We start from the raw sequence: 17036 nt of genomic DNA, 5'->3' as shown, positions 1-17036 counted from the left end.
ATCAGATGATATATGGGAAACTGAGAAAATAAAAAGGCCAAACTGCGGAGCTACTGAATAGTGAATGTTAAGGGGAACTTTCTTATTTTTAATACCTTTATTTCCTGGAATAGAAATAGAATATCTTCATTTGGAAAGGAAACCCCAGTGGAACTTGCAAAACGCGAAAGAGAATTGCTTTGCCTTTTAGGGTTTTGTTTTGCTTTGCGTTGCTTCAGTGTATGAAAAGAGGTTTCTGTGCACATTTATTAGGTCAGTGTTTGTAACAACATTATCCTTAGGGCAGTGAGGGAGAGATTGGAAACATTAGAAAAGGGCGTTGGGCAAGAAAAGCTACTAGTTTTTCAGACCTACTCTGTGCTCATTGCTTTACAGTAGTTATAATAGTGGCTGAAATTGATTGAGGAATTCGTCATTGTCCTGTGTTACATGCGTTATCTGATTTGGTCCTGTTAATCTTTATGGTATCTGGATGAATCAGTACTGTCATCATGATTTTGTTGATGATGAAACTGACTAAAACTATTTCACTTGCCAAATCACATGGGTTGTAAGATCCTCTGCTTGGCATTCCCACGATTGGTGCCCTGATCGAGGCTTCCTCTCCCCTCAGAGGTTCTGTAATAGGTCTTTGAGCTGATCTACTTGCCTCCAGACTCCTTTTCTTCCAACCCTTTCTCAAGACTGGACCGTCAGCATGTCACTGGGTGGTCGGGTGCGTTCCCGGATTGCTTCTGACCGACCAGCTTCAGGACACGTGATCCTGCTGGTGTCCAGGCCCCCAGAGGACCTCTGCAGTGCAGCAGAGAGAGCTTGAGCCTTTTAATTAGAGAGATCGGGGGAACGTTGACAAGCTGGAGGACAGGGCATGAGCCTTGTTCATCTCTGGATTCCCCTCACTTGACATGATGCCAGGAACAGAGAGCATATCCTGTAATTTTGAACTTTCCCATTAACCTGTTATTTTATCTCTCAAAAATCCTCTTATAACTCTTGTGGATATATCTGTCAGGCAAGCAATAGACATTTGGAAAAAGCTAGTAATGGCACATATTGTGGCTAAAAATAGTGTATCCTTTCCAGAAAGCACTTCACAGACCATAGACCAGAGGGTTACTCTCTCACTTTCCTCATGTATAAAATGGAGACAAAGAATCATACTTACCATATGGGATTTCTGTGGGGTTCAGTGAATTAATGTGCAGAAACCCTGAATGTAGTACCAAGATTATAATGAGTACTTAACAAATGTTAGCAAAAGTTATTAAAGTTCTTAAAAAAAAACCTTATGAGGAAATCATTATGCATATGCCCATTTTATGGATGCTATCACTGAGACTTGGGAGGTTAAGGAAACAGAAGTCCTTGGGTTTGTATCGGTATCTGTCTCCAACCCCGTAGGATGTTGAGTCTTCCAGAGGACATTTGACAGCGCCTGGAGACATTTCCGATTGTCACCACTGGTGGGTGGTGATATTGGCATACAGTATGTAGAGGTGTAGGACGTCCTGAACATCCTCCAATGCACAGGACAGACTCTACAACAAAGAATTATCCTGCCCCAATGTCACTGGTGCCAAGGTTGAGAAATTGTGCTTTGACCAATGATCAATTAAATTGATTCACCACAACACTATAATCACAATCTAATAACTACAGAGCAGACACTCATAGGTAGCACTGCAAACTTCATGCCCAGGGGATCTGGTCAACCTCAGCTGACTGGAATCTGGTGTCATTAGCAAAGATGATTCAATCAGACCAGCCAGGGGCACCAGCTTGTTTTTCTAAGCAATAATGAAACTCCCGGTAACCGTGTCATAATTGGAGGAGAACAATTCTATTTAGATCACAACCCCAAGATTATCCTTTGTGATATTTGTCACACCTATAATTCATTAATCCATTAAGTTGTCTATTAAAATGTCATCTTCTTTTTACAATGTAAACTCTCTGGTGACAGGGACTGTGCTGGGCTCGTCCGCTGCTTCTCCATAGCTCCTGGCAGAGGGTCTGGAGGATAGTAAGTCTAAAATAGATCCAAGCTAGAGATATACTCATATAAATAAAGAAACAAATGATCCAGGCCAGCAACTGGAAATATGAAAACAGGGTCTAGAGCCCAGGACAAAAATTTGTGCTATTTAAGATGTGTTAGTATAGAATGTTTAAAGGATTTGGAATCCAATGTTCGTTCATTCATTGACCGGATATGCATTCAGAACCCACAATGTGCTAGGTGTGGTGAGATTGCAGGCATGTAGCCAAGAATCCGGAGATGGGCCTGGTTTGACCACTTCCTAGCTCTGTGAATTTATGTAACTGCTCTGCATCTTAATTTTCCTCTATAAAACAGGTAAACAGTCATTGCAATGAGATTGCTAAGAGGATTGCTAAAAAGATCCTTATAAGGTTAGGTGCAGCTTCAGGGCATAGAAGGTATTCAGTCAATGGGTAATCATACGTGGTGGCTTTAAAACATGTTCACACATTCTTGGACACACCATCCATTAAGAGGCATCTCTGTCCCTCCCCGTAAACCTAGGCAGGCTTGGGGGTTTCCTTGGCTAATAGAATGTGGCAGAAGTGACACCATGTGACATCTGAGACTGGGTTGGGAAAAGCCAAACCGCAAGCTTAACAACCTTGTAGAGAGACCAGAGAGGGGGAGAGAGAGAGAGAGACAGAGAGAGGCAGAGACAAAGAGAGGCCCGAGGAGCCCCAGATGTTCCAGTCCAAGTGTGAGTGAAGATGCCAGGGAGCCCGACACGGCCTGGCTGCAGACACGTTTCCTGCTCCCGGGGCATCAAATAGGGAAGGGTAAGGGGATGGGGAAGGTATTTTGGAAGCTAAGTCTAGAATGCTATATTGAAGTCAGATGTTTTTAAAGTCTTATATGTTGTATTCTGAAGATTGTTCAAGAATTGGGATTTTTGCCTAGGGGGTGGAAATACAATAAAAATTTGAGAAGATTCAAGAGACTACAAACCATGACTTCAATATTTTATCCTGTAGAATTCAGGTTAATTACAGGTTGTATGGAGTAAAGAATCATTACGTGATCTACACTGAGGAAAGGAGCTGGATGCCCGTCAAAACCACGTGTTATACACACAGTTGTTTTATTTTTATTGTTCTAGAAATAGACTATTACTATTCCCCTAAACTTTTTTTTTTTTTTTTTTTTTTTTTTGCGGTACGCAGGCCTCTCACTGTTGTGGCCCCTCCCGTTGCGGAGCACAGGCTCCGGACGCGCAGGCTCAGCGGCCATGGCTCACGGGCCCAGCCGCTCCGCGGCATGTGGGATCTTCCCGGACCGGGGCATGAACCCGCGTCCCCTGCATTGGCAGGCGGACTCTCAACCACTGCACCACCAGGGAAGTCCCCTCTAAACTTTTTAAAATTGAAGTATAGTTGATGTACAATATTATACAAGTTACAGGTATACAATATAGTGATTCACAATTTTTAAAGGTTATACTCCATTTATAGTTATTATAAAATATTGGCTATATTCCCCATGTGGTACAATGTATCCTTGTAGCTTATTTTATACACAGTCGTTTGTACCTCTTACACCTCCCTACCTCTATATTCTTTTGCCTCGCTTTATTCTTCCAATAAAAATGTATAAAATGTAATTAGACAACATTTCAGACAGCCACTTCTTATTAATGGTGAAAGCAGCTATTTTAACCACTACCCAAAGATTAGTTTCATTTTAAAAACATGGAACCTATTTCCCATTTCTTCTGTTATAAAACAGAGCAAGAAAAAAAAACAATGTCGAGAGATGCAGCCAAAGATTTTCCTGAAGTCATGATCTTCTTTACAGCAATCAAGTGTTTGGTCGCGTATTAGGTACCAGGGGAGACCACAGATGTCCGCATCAGAAAAGCAATCTTTCCTCCCAGTATTTTGACATTTGACTCCACCTTCTGACCTTTGGATAATGTTCCAGTGTGATCTGATGTCATCTACCGTTGACAGTGTTTATTTTTACTTCTTTCTTGCAGGAGAGAAGACGCTATTCTGGGTTTAAGACTGTCTGCTTCCCCCCTGATGGGCAAGCGGTTGCCCCGACCAGCCCGCAGAGGGTCGAAGGAGCAGGGTTTGTGCAAAACAGCAAGACACTCAGCTTCTCCGGCTACTTGAATTATTGACGGCAGGTTTGTCACTGGGCTAGCAACGCCTGGAGCTATTACGGCTCTGGGCTAGAGGAGCTGTGTTTCAGAGCCAGGCACACGACTTACTGGAGCCAGCGCTGAGATAAAAAAGTTCTGTGGATGGAAGTTGGTGATGGCTGCACAACTGTGTGAATGCACTTAACCCGACTGAACAGTGCACGTAGAAGTGGTGAAGATGGTCAATTTTATTTATGTGTTTATTTTTTTTAACAACAGTTAAAAATAGAAAAGAAAAGAAAAATTTAAAAAATAGAAAAGAGGGAAAAACACTTTGTCTTACCAAAAGTAGAACTTGGGTAATCAAAAACCTCATGGGGGACCTTTGCGTCCAGACAGGTAACCAAGTAAACCCTCCCAAGGACAGAGCGACTGAGTGTAGGGTTTGAAATCAGAAGAGCAAAGGCATTGAGAGCTGGGTTATGGAAACCATTATTCAAAATGATACTATAGCATAAACTTGCGATTAAATACATGACATTAAAAACTAATGCAGTGGATAAAAAAATGAGGGACTTGGATTTATTGCTCCTTTTTAGTACCTTCTGTATGCATACAAAGCACACTTTGTTTACTTTATTCAACATTTCAGATGCTCTTCCCATAGGAAGCTAGAGAGGTCATTTGGCGAAGTTCCTTCACTGCAAAAAAAAAAAACCACCTCCCTACTGCATAGTTTTTAAAAAGCTTCAGGAAAGAAAGCCCAGTTGAGTTGTTCCAACGAGTTGTCATGTCCCCCAGTTTAACAATTGTTCTTCGTCCCCCCACCTACCTGCTGAAGTGTTTTGTTTGTTTGTTTTAACGTGCGTTTTGGTAATAATATTTATAATGCAACTGTGGTGAGGCTAGTCCTGGATGCAGTTTATGTCTTGCTGTATTAAACTCACTTGTCGCCTCATTTATTTGCAGCAGCGGCTGTTGCTGTCTGGTCCCTTTTCCTTCAACACTCACCATTTCCTTACCCTGAGGCCCTTCTGCTGCAAATACCTGGGACTCTTTAGCTGAGTCCTTTCCTGGTCAGAACTGCAGAGCAGAGGCAGTCAGGATGCTGGGGAGCAACTCCCCTGAGAAAAACCCTCAACCAGTGACAGACAGGAGTGGTGGATACACACCCAGTATCCTTACCTTTGGGTGAGATAACTCAGCAGTGGGTCCAGTCTTTCTAAGTCCTCGATGGTATGGACCCCCCGACGTGCTTGCAGCAGTGTCTTGCTCATGAGTGTATGATCCACTGTGTGCCTTCCATCCTCACCTCAATTCCCCATTCATTTATGGCGCTTCCTGAGAACTCTTCCCACCTAAATGCAATGCACTCAAGTCCTTGTCCAGGGTGCACTTCTGGGACCACTCAGCTGCAGACATGTGTCCCATTCAAACCTCTTCTGTCTTTTGCATTATTTTAGGAAGATTGTATTTTCATGGCAAGTACTGTTGGGGTCTTCTGCTTGACTAGGGTGAGGTTGGTGAATGCGGATGGCCAGGCTCAGACAGACCCACTCGCTGCAAGAGCATCACTTCTGCAAGAGTCCCTGTCTATCGCATCAAAGGGTTGTGAGAACAATGAATATGTTACCTTTATTTCTCCTCTTCTCTTCTCATGGGCAATTCTATTTAATTTTTTTGTTTTTTGAGTTGGAAGGTTGTACCAATAATAGAGGGATCAGTTGTGAAGGCCTGATTCCTCCACAGAAGGAGGAAAGGAATGAATAGTTCCTGAGTATGTGCTGTGAGCCAGAGACATTGCCTGGTGGTTTAGACTTAATTACTGTATATTATCCTCAGTTTTCGGAAGATCTTGGTGCCCTGCGTGATGGTTAATTTTGTGTGTCCACTTGACAGGGCTAAGGGATACCCGGATAGCTGTTAAAACATTCTTTCTTGGTGTGTCTGTGAGGATATGTCTCCAGAAGAGATTAGCATTTGCATCTGAATTGGTAGACTGAGCAAAGATCACCCTCCCCAAGGTGGGTGAGCGTCACCCAAGCCATTGAGGACCCAAATAGAGCAAAGAGACAGAGGAAGGGCAAATTCAGCTGCTCTCTTCTTGATCTGGGACTTCTGTCTTCTCCTGCCCTCACTTATCAGTTATCAGAGGTCCAGTTTCCTGAGCCTTTGGACCTGGACTGAATGACGTCCCTGGTTTCCTGGGTCTCCAGCTCACAGGTGGCAGACTGTGGGACTTAGCCTCTGTAACTATATGAGGCAGTCCCCATAATAAATCTTCTCTTATCTCTCTCTCTCTCTCTCTTTATATCCTATTGGCTCTGTTTCTCTGGAGAACCCTGACTAATATACCCTGTTTTGCAGGTAATGGAATTGAGACAAGGTGTGTTACGCAGTGCCTCAATATGTTCCTATGTAAAATGGAGACGTTATTGAGACTTTATTGCCTTGTGAGAATTACAGGCAATAACACAAAGATACTGAGAACAATTACCAGCACATAGCATGATATCAACACATCTCAGCCAATGACTTTCTAGCGTACTATGACACGGCTGGTAAGTGACAAGTGCAGGAATCCCTCCTGGGTCTTTCCAGAAGCCATGCATTCTTTCATCATTTCTATGAGGGACCCTGAAACTCCACCATTTGGACAGGGGATGGTACTATCTAATGAACCTCAAGCCAGGTGTCACCAAGTCTTACAAATAACAAGAAAGGGGTTAAGGAACTACATGTTGCAGATGCTCCCTGTGTAAAGTACAGTGACATCTACATCTTAGGTAATATATCCTGGGAGTGGTTTGCGCTTGTGACCCCGAAGATACCCATGCACAGGATGATCAAACATTAACATTGCTGTGTGGTGGAACTCAGAATGCATTGATTTTATTTTTTGTCATTTTCTTTGTTTTTAAATTTTTTGAGAATGGGCAGTTATTTTTGTAATACTGTAACTGTTAAAAGTGCTCGCCACATGAAGTTTGCATTAGAGACAAAATAAAATACTCATTGGTTTCTGTCTATGAGACATGCTAGCCTTGAGACCATCTCCGTAAGCCCGTCTGCAACTAGATGCTATAAAGGGCAGATCCAAGTCATCAGGGGGTTTCATATTTTTATTAATACTGAGAAATATGAGTTCCAGAAGGAGCCACTTTCCATAACTATAAGTAGAACCATGGTGCTGCCTAAGATGATGTTGAAGTCTCCCGATAAGTAATGCATTGAGCTCAATGACTCAATTCTAGATTCCATCAAATAATTTGCCTCAAGCCACAAAGTACTTCCTATCTTGTTCAGGGTTGGCCAGGGCCTAGAACAGGCCTGGACATGTGCATTGGGTTCAGCCATGTGTCTATCTCTTACAGGGGTCTATCAGTGAGCAGAGGCCTGGCACACGTGTGGAGCTTCTCTGTACGTCCATCCATTCCACAGAGTGAACAAGATGGCAGTTCTGGGATTCCAGAAAACATGGTGAGCCAAGAAAATGTTGTATTAAAATGACAATATGATACCATTTATAATCCCAAAATTAGCAGAGAGAGAGAGAAATCTATAAATATTAACTGTTGACAAGGATGTGAGGAAACTAGAGTTTTCCTAATATGCCACTGGAAGGATAAAATGGTGTAGATAGTAAGGAAAACAAGTTGCCATTACCCAGTAGTGTTAACGAGGTGAGTAACATTTCGACACACACACATTTACACCAATCGATGTGTGTAAGAGTGTTCATTCTTTATGTCTTCAATAATCTCCTCTTTTCCCAATTTGATTAGAGGGACTGAGTTTATAATCACTCCCTTCTGAATACCCTCAAGTCTTTAGACCTGGGGCTGGTCATGTGTTTTGTAAATAAAGTTTTATTGGAAACACAGAGCCATACCATTTGTTCATGTATTGCCTGTGGCTGTTTCCATGCTGCAATGGCAGAGTTCAGTAGTCACTACAGAGAGTCTCTGGCACACAAGACTTAAAACATTTCCTGTATCTCCTTTTACAGAAAATGTGTGCTGACTCCTGACACCATCTCCTTCTTTTTCCAAAACAAAACTAAAATAAGCCTGGCTAAATCCGAGTCTTTGCCTCCTATCTCATGCAGCTCAGTATGTCTGAAGAAAAACACACAGGCATAATGCCCTGTCTCCCTTTACAGTTTTAAGCATTAACCCCAACTGGGATCTTAGTATACGTTATTCTACTGAATTCTGCTGTTTGTTTTCTCTCTCATTCTTCTAGATAAATAATTTAGATCTTCTCACTCGAAAACCTCCTCAAAAGCCATTCCTAATCCTCACTCTCAGTCACTGTCCTTATTTTTTATACCTATGAACAAATAGAAGTAAACAGAAAAGATTCCCACCAACACATCTGCTCTTTCTATGCATTATATCAGTTAGCTAATGCTGCATAACAAACTACTCCAAACCTTAATACCATCATGATTTACTATTTTTGAGAAGCCTGCAGATGAACAGAGCAGTTTTGATGATTTGGACCTGGCTTGGCTTATTTCATTTCATGTGTTTGTGGTCATCTGGCTTGGGCTTCAACGATTTAATTCTTCAACACGTCTCTCACATCCCTCAAGCAGGCTTGTCCAGGCATGTTGATATTACGGTGACCAGAAAGCAGAAATACATACGCAGTTTTTCAGTCTCCTGTTTATCTCAATCTGATACTGTCCTGTTGGCCAAAATAAGTCAAATATAAAGTCCAAAGTCAGTGTCAGCATGGACACAGGGAGGTATGAAAAATCAAACCTGCTAATATATCAGTGTACTACTGTATTTCTATAACTGCATTACTTCTCACTACAGTGGTACAAGTTACCATCATTCTTGAAGTTGATTCTCACAATACCCCCCAGCCAGACTCCTTGATTCATCCCTGGCTTTTTTAATGTTCACACTCAACACAGCAGCCAGAGTGACTCTATTAAAAAATAATTCGTATCATGCCACTCTTTTTCATCACATCTCCCCAAGGACTTCCCATCCCACTTAGAGCAAAAGCAAAGATCTTTATCTTGGGCCACTAAGCCCTACCTGTCTTAGCTTCCCTGTAACATTTTTGATCTCATTTTCTCCACTCTTCCTCACTCACCCTGATCCAGGCACCATGGCCCACTTACTGTGCCTCAGATGGTCCAAAATCCTACTTACTTAAGGCCTTTGCATCCTGTTTGGATAACGTCTTCTCCAGAGAGCACCAGATTTTAGGTCTCTATACAAAAGTTCACCTTATCAATGGAGATTTCCCTGACTATGCTACGTAATACATGACTACACTGTGTTCTCCAACTGCAACAATCCTTATTCCCCTCGTCCCACTTTATTTTTTTTCCCACATCTGACACACTGTGTATTCACATTTATTTTTGTTTGCTTCTTTACTCGAGAATGTAAGCTCCTTAAGGACACTGCTGCATTGGTTTACTCTTGTTTCCAAAGTGCCTAGAACATTGCTTGTCACTGGATAGGCCCTTAATGACTATCTGTTGAATATATGAATGGATAAGCAGATAAAAAAAAAACAGAAGAAAATTAGAAAAACCTGATATGCAATGGCTATAAATGGATTAATTAAATGTGGTACACTTTTACAATGGAATACCATGTAGCAGTGAAACAGAACAGATCACCACTATGCATATCAGCAAAGATGAGTTGCATTATATGATGTTGAGCAAAAAAAGCCACTTGCAAGAGAACTGTGGAAATTACCCACACAAAGAATCAGGTTGGATTAACAGAAGCCTTAGACTCCCTTTCTTGACTATATCCTGGGGGATGAATAATAGATTCACGCTAATTGTATTGCAGCGTCAGAGGTAGGGTGCTCGGGGAGATGCAAGCCCCTGACTGAGCAGCGTCTGAGGCCTTACTCTCAGCTGACTGTCATAGTAGCCAGTCATAAAGTTATCCTTCAAACTAAAAATAATACATTCTCTTGTGTTTAAGTGGCATTACTTTGAGATAATATCTTTCCTTTTGGAACATGCATAAAAAGGAAAAGTCAACACACGTGGTCAGTACAGGAGACAATAAGTCAAAATCTAAGACGAGGGCATAATTCCTTAACTGTATCAGGCAGAGCAAGGCAGGAGATCTCTGTGTTCCTCTGAGTCATCTAATGGAAAAAATGAGTAATACATCTAACTACCTATTTAAAAACCACATCAGTAGTGCATTATAGCATGACCAAAACAAAGCAAATAGGACGATATGTCCCCCAGACACTGTGTAGTATCCACAAACCATGGACTTTTGGGTCAGAAAGACCTGAGTTAAAATCCTAAGTATACAGTTTACAATCCTTAAGTTGTCTAAACTCTCTGAACCTCAGTTATCAGTTTTTCTTCTGTAAAAATTGAGGCATTAATAATGTGTTAAAGGTTTTTGCAGTGACTAATCGGAAAACAAAATTATAAAAGTACCCAGTATAAGACTGGCATTAAAACTTGAATAATTGCATGAATGAATAAATAATATAAGTGTATGAGTAAACTCTGCAGTCAAGTAGGGGAGACATGCAATTAACTATAAGTCAAAGTTCGAATGTGATAAAGCTACCTGCATTGTTCTCCTGGAGAGCAGTGCAGATTACTGTGTTAGGGAAACAAGGAAGATGTCAGAGGAGTGAATTTGGGATTTGCAATATGGTGAGACTTTTTGGTTATGGAGAACAGAAGAGGTTTTCTATGTTGACAGTGAAGGGAGGAGAGGTTGCCTAGAGACCAAAGACAAGGTTGGGGTTTTTACCAACTTGACAGTTGGTCATCAATCTACCAGTAGAACTCACGGTTTAATACTGATGAAAACTACTTGTATATCCATATGGTGTCATCAACATAGAGGCACAGTTTCTCAATCAGTATCTGGAAGTTTTAGGGCTTGTGCTTTAGAATTCTCTCCTCTCTCCCTCCCTTTCTTTCTTCTTTCCTTCCTTTCCTCCCTCCCTCCTTCCTTCCTCTTCCTTTCTTTATTTCCTTTAATTTTAGAAAGGTCATGTCCTCAGTGGGGTCATGGAGAACAAATACAAATATTTATGCAGTAACCAACAAACCCATCCACACTAAAGGGATAAAGACTAGAAAAAGCCTCATGTCAAGTCAGGTAATGTTTTATTGCAAAATACTTATAAAAAACCTTCAGCCTTCAGAATTTTGGATTTCAAAATGGAAGCTAAGAGACAGTCTGTATGGGCCCTGAGAAAGAAGCCTGACCACATGAAAACACACTTGGCCACATCTGAGATAAACATCTTATAAAACCACTTAGGGCAAGGGGTCGTACAGAGGAAATGTTAGGCCCATAATCGCTTACTGCACAGTAAAATTCATTTCTCCTTGCTTTAAATAAGCCACAAGAGTTGGGAGGCCCTCTGGAGAAATCCAATCTATCACATACTAATTAACACAAATAGCAATCCTCACATGGCTGGATTATGTCTGAAAAATCACCCTTGACAGTGCACATCTAAGCATCATAGGAAAGTGATGATAAATAAGTGTTTTCTCTTTCTAATGGCTTGAAATACAAGATATTTCAAAAACAAGATCAACAGAATACCAATTTGTCTGACAAGGGAGAGAAAATGTGAGGCATGTTTTTCTTGACGATTTTTTTTCCTCTTGAGATGTCAAAGATTTAACTCAAATCTGCAGCTCTTTAGCTTATTATTGGTGCAATTCCAAAAGCGAGGCTTAATGCACTGGGCTCTAATGTGGTTAAAGTGATGAGAGCAAAAAGCACCATGCCATCACACTCATTTCAAGAAGATCTCTTAAGTTCTATTAAGAAATCTTTTCAAGGGAATTGGCAAGCAGGGTCTTGCCAGTCAGCGGCTCTGATGGATGTGCCCATCAAGACATTGGATTCTCTGAGCTTCAATCTTTTGTACTGAAATTAAGACGGCACTTAGTGTAGACAACAAAAAAACATGTGTGGACCCTGAGAGCCCATCAGTGAATGTGTCTTAATAACTCGATTTCACCAATCCAGTTATACAGACATATTCTCAAGTTTTCCACTTGGAATGAGAATTAGGGTGGACTTGGTTTTAGGACTTCATGGTAAGAGTCAGGAGGACTCTGCCCAGGGTGGCTGAGAGCACAGGAGCCAGATGTCAATTCCAAGCCACAGTCCTTACAGAAGAAAGAGTGGGATGAAATGAGTTTTTAAAAAATCCAAAGGGTAGTGATGAGCTGGGGTCTAGTCAATAATCATGAAATGAGATAATCTGGAATAAAATGAGAGAGAGCATGATTGCCCTGTTGAAAGCACTGCCTTTGGGTTCAAGCCAACCTAGGCTTGAAACCCACCTGCCCACACCTTAGCTCTGTGATTGAACAACCCATTTGAGATTTCTGAGCTCTGAGCCACTCTCTCTCTATCTGAAAAATAAAGAAAATGGTGTCAACATTCTCTCATTGTGAAGATTAAATAAGAAAGTGGCAGAATGTCTGGCACATGAAATGTGTTTGATTGAAGCGGCTATTATTATAGGATGGTGGTGTTGTTTGTGCTGATAAAGATTGCTGGTGGTGGTGATGGTGATGATGATGGTGGTAATGATGATGGTGATGGTGGTGATGATGGTGATGATGGTGATGGTGATGATGGTGGTGGTGATGATGGTGATGATGGTGATGATGGTGATGGTGATGATGGTGATGGTGATGATGGTGGTGATGATGATGGTGATGATGGTGGTGATGATGGTGGTGATGATGGTGGTGATGATGGTGATGATGATGATGGTGATGGTGATGGTGTTGATGATGGTGATGATGGTGATGATGATCATTAGAAGTAGTAGTGGGCTTTCCTGGTGGCACAGTGGTTGGGAGTCCGCCTGCTGATGCAGGGGACACGGGTTCGTGCCCTGGTCTGGGAAGATCCCACATGCCGCGGAGCAGCTGCGCCCGTGAGCCATGGCCACTGAGCCTGCGCGTCCGGAGCCTGTGCTCTGCGGCGGGGGAGGCCACAACAGTGAGAGGCCCGCGTACCGCAAAAAAAAAAAAAAAAAAAAAAAAAATAGTAGTAACAACCAGATGAATTCAGACCCAAGAGGATCTGGGATTTAGAATGATCATAGTTTCATTGTCTCATAATCAATCTTGTGGTACATGAGGGTTTAAAACGAACATAAAGGTGAACAAATCAACTTGGGAACCTAAATGTTGATTGGAAGAATCGGAAGAAATACCCACTCAGTGGGTAACCAAACCAAAATTTCCTCTCTAATTTGTGCCATAAATTCTTCCCTATGCTGAGGACACAGAGGCAGATTAGACAGAATTCCTGCCCAGCAGAATTTATCTGCTCAAGAGGGAAAACAAATGACAAGCACGTAGACAGATGAATTCAGGAGATAGGTCTGGATACTGATAAAACCTCTTAAAACTATACCAGGAATTATGTGTAGAGAGAAACGATTTTTGTTATGTGAAGAGGGAAAATCCAGAGCTGTTTTACCTAGAGTTGTCAGAAAAAGTCTCCCTGAGAAACAGGTTTTCAAATGGAAATGGTTAAAAAAGGAGAATCTAGTTTAGGTAGGACTGTGTAAAGCAGGGTAAGAATTTTGGATTTTTTTCTCCTAAGTAGAAAGGGAAATGATTCGATGGTTTTAAACAGGGAGGGATATAATCTGATTGTGCTTTAGAGAGATTACCGTGCTTGCTGAGCGTTAGGCATTGAGCTGGGGCCGGGGGTGTTGTGTGGGGAAGTAGTTTGGGAAGTTGCTGCAGAAATCCAGAAGAGAGATTGTGCTAGGTTCATGGTCACAGAGAAAAGGGATATGGCACAACTGGGGGATACATTTTGGAGATGTACTGTCACGACTTATATGCCTGAGTGACAGAACTCTTCAAATCAGGAATAAACAGCCTCCCGAGCTGGGAAAAATCCATCGTCAGATGCCAGGTAAAGCAAGTCTACAGCCCTTCAGGGACTTGCCTTGTGTGCAGGACACATTCTTTAAAAAAGAAAAAGTCCATAACTGAGCTTCAAATTCCCTTCATGACCTTGCTTCTACCTACCTCTAGGTCTTTCATTTGCACCAAGATTTTTGGTGCCTAAGTTATTGTTCATGGCATCCTTTCTCCTTGGCGTGCTCTAGGAAACATGTCCAGAACTCTTCACCTGGCTAATCCCCACACCTTCTCCAGATCTTACTTTAAATGTCATTTCCTTGGGAGCCTTTCCTGACTGCACACACTGGGTCTCTCCCCGATACACGCGAGTGTGGCACCCTGAGCTTCTTGGTAACGCTGTCAGCACGATTACTATGTAACTTTCCCTGAGGGCTCACTGGCTGGCAGCCGCTTTTGGCCGGTTCACATGAAATGTCTACCTTAATCCTCGCAGCAGCATCATAAAGTAGGTAGTTGCATTAACTTCATTTTACATAGAAAGGATCTGAGTTTTGGGGTAGCACAGCTGATGGGGTCGTGGATCGGGGCTTGAGCAAGGCCGGCTGACTCAAATACTATAATTCTATACTACTGAGCTCTCACAGTCCCTTTCCCAGGAAGAGCTGAGCCATCCTCTCCCTGCTAAGCAGGAGGGACATTTTGATCTGGAAGCTCTCATGTGTGCGCTTTCCTTCCTGTGCACAAAGCTGGCCCTCTGATGACCCAAAGCAATGCAGTGCCATAAGCGCCTTCTCTCTTTTTGGCAGAGGAGTTGGGGAATCCATCTGGGCTTCGCATCGAGGGATGGGTTCGGAATCTGGACTCCCCCACGTAACTTGCTACATGTGCACAGCTTTGAACGAGACTGTTAAACTCTCTGAAGCGCTGTCTCCTTACCGGCACCAGGGTATGACGTCATCCCAGTTGTTATGAGTATTAAAATAGATGGTGTAGAAAACATCAGCAGTTCCATTCATAAAAGAAAAGCTCTTCACTTTTGCACATGACTTTTCAGCTTATGAAACTAAATCATAACTGTTTCTTCATTTGTCCTTAACACAGCAATTGATATTCTTCTTTTTTAAACATTTTTATTGGAGTATAATTGCTTCACAAAGGTGTGTTAGTTTCTGCTTTATAACAAAATGCATTAGCTACACATATGCATATATCCCCATATCTCCTCCCTCTTGTGTCTCCCTCCCACCCTCCCTATCCCACCCCTCTAGGTGGTCACAAAGCACCGAGCTGATCTCCCTGTGCTATGCGGCTGCTTCCCACTAGCTATCTGTTTTACATTTGGTAGTGTATATATGTCCATGCCACTCTCTCACTTCATCCCACTTCATCCCCTTCCCCCTCCCCGTGTCCTGAAGTCCATTCTCTACATCTGCGTTATTATTCCTGTCCTGCCCCTACGTTGTTGAGAATGATTTTTTTTGTTTTTTAGATTCAGTATATATGTGTTAGATTATGGTATTGTTTTTCTCTTTCTGACTTACTTCACTCTGTATGACAGACTCTAGGTCCATCCACCTCACTACAAATAACTCAATTTCGTTCCTTTTTATGGCTGAGTAATATTCCATTGCCACATCTGTGCCACATCTATACAACATCTTCTTTATCCATCCGTCTGTCTATGGACATTTAGGTTGCTTCCATGTCCTGGCTATTGTAAATAGTGCTACAATGAACAGCAATTTTTGAATTATGGTTTTCTAAGGGTATATGCCCAGTAGTGGGATTGCCTCCATACTGTTCGCCATAGTGGCTGTATCAATTTACATTCCCACCAACAGTGCCGGGGGTTCTCTTTTCTCCACACCCTCTGCAGCGTTTATTATTTGTAGATTTTTTGATGATGGCCGTTCTGACTGGTGTGAGGTGTTACCTCATTGTAGTTTTGATTTGCATTTCTCTAATGATTAGTGATGTTGAGCACCCTTTCATGTGTTAGTTGGAAATCTGTATATCTTCTTTGGAGAAATGTCTATTTAGGTCTTCTGCCCATTTTTGGATTGGGTTGTTTTTTTGATATTGAGCTGCATGAGCTGCTTGTATATTTTGGAGATTAATCCTTTGTCAGTTGCTTCATTTGCAAATATTTTCTCCCATTCTGAGGGTTGTCTTTTCATCTTGTTGATGGTTTCCTTTGCTGTGCAAAAGCTTTTAAGTTTCATTAGGTCCCATTTGTTTATTTTTGTTTTTATTTCCATTTCTCTAGGAGGCGGGTCAAAAAGGATCTTGCTGTAATTTATGTCATAGAATGTTCTGCCTATGTTCTCCTCTAAACATTTTATAGTATCTGGCCTTACATTTAGGTCTTTAATCCATTTTGAGTTTATTTTTGTGTATGGTGTTAGGGAGTGTTCTAAATTCATTCTTTTACATGTAGCTGTCCAGTTTCCCAGCACCACTTATTGAAGAGGCTGTCTTTTCTCCATTGTATATTCTTGCCTCCTTTATCAAAAATAAGGTGACCATATGTGCGTGGGTTTATCTCTGGGCTTTCTATCCTGTTCCATGATTCTATATTTCTGTTTTTGTGCCAGTACCATACTGTCTTGATTACGGTAGCTTTGTAATATAGTCTGAAGTCAGGGAGTCTGATTCCTCCATCTCTGTTATTCTTTCTCAAGATTGCTTTGGCTATTAGGGGTGTTTTGTGTTTCCATACAAATTGTGAAATTTTTTGTTCTAGTTCTGTGAAAAATGCCATTGATAGTTTGATAGGGATTACATTGAATCTGTAGATTGCTTTGGGTAGTATAGTCATTTTCACAATGTTGATTCTTCCAATCAAAGAACATGGTATATCTCTCCATCTGTTTGTATCAGCTTTAATTTCTTTCATCAGTGTCTTATAGTCTTCTGCATACAGGTCTTTTGTCTCCTTAGGTAGGTTTATTCCCAGGTATTTTATCCTTTTTGTTGCAGTGGTAAATGGGAGTGTTTCCTTAATTTCTCTTTCAGATTTTTCATTG

At 41.6% G+C, this 17036-nt stretch overlaps 1 long non-coding RNA gene across 2 annotated transcripts in view; it reads left to right on the top strand.

The window, feature by feature from the left end:
- Nucleotides 1–17036, top strand: part of LOC137210483 (uncharacterized) — a 223411-nt gene that overhangs the window by 192673 nt on the left and 13702 nt on the right. The window contains exons 3-6 of one of the 2 annotated variants that reach the window (XR_010936569.1): nt 4017–4169; nt 6492–6685; nt 7499–7604; nt 14817–14956. This is a non-coding gene — a long non-coding RNA (uncharacterized lncRNA). Of the gene's footprint in view, nt 1–4016; nt 6686–7498; nt 7605–14816; nt 14957–17036 lie in introns of both variants that reach the window. The other variant, XR_010936568.1, reaches the window with a different exon arrangement.

Source organism: Pseudorca crassidens, chromosome 17 (genome assembly GCF_039906515.1).
Source record: "Pseudorca crassidens isolate mPseCra1 chromosome 17, mPseCra1.hap1, whole genome shotgun sequence".
Lineage (NCBI taxonomy): Eukaryota > Metazoa > Chordata > Mammalia > Artiodactyla > Delphinidae > Pseudorca > Pseudorca crassidens.
This window is presented reverse-complemented; position numbering and strand designations above follow the sequence as displayed.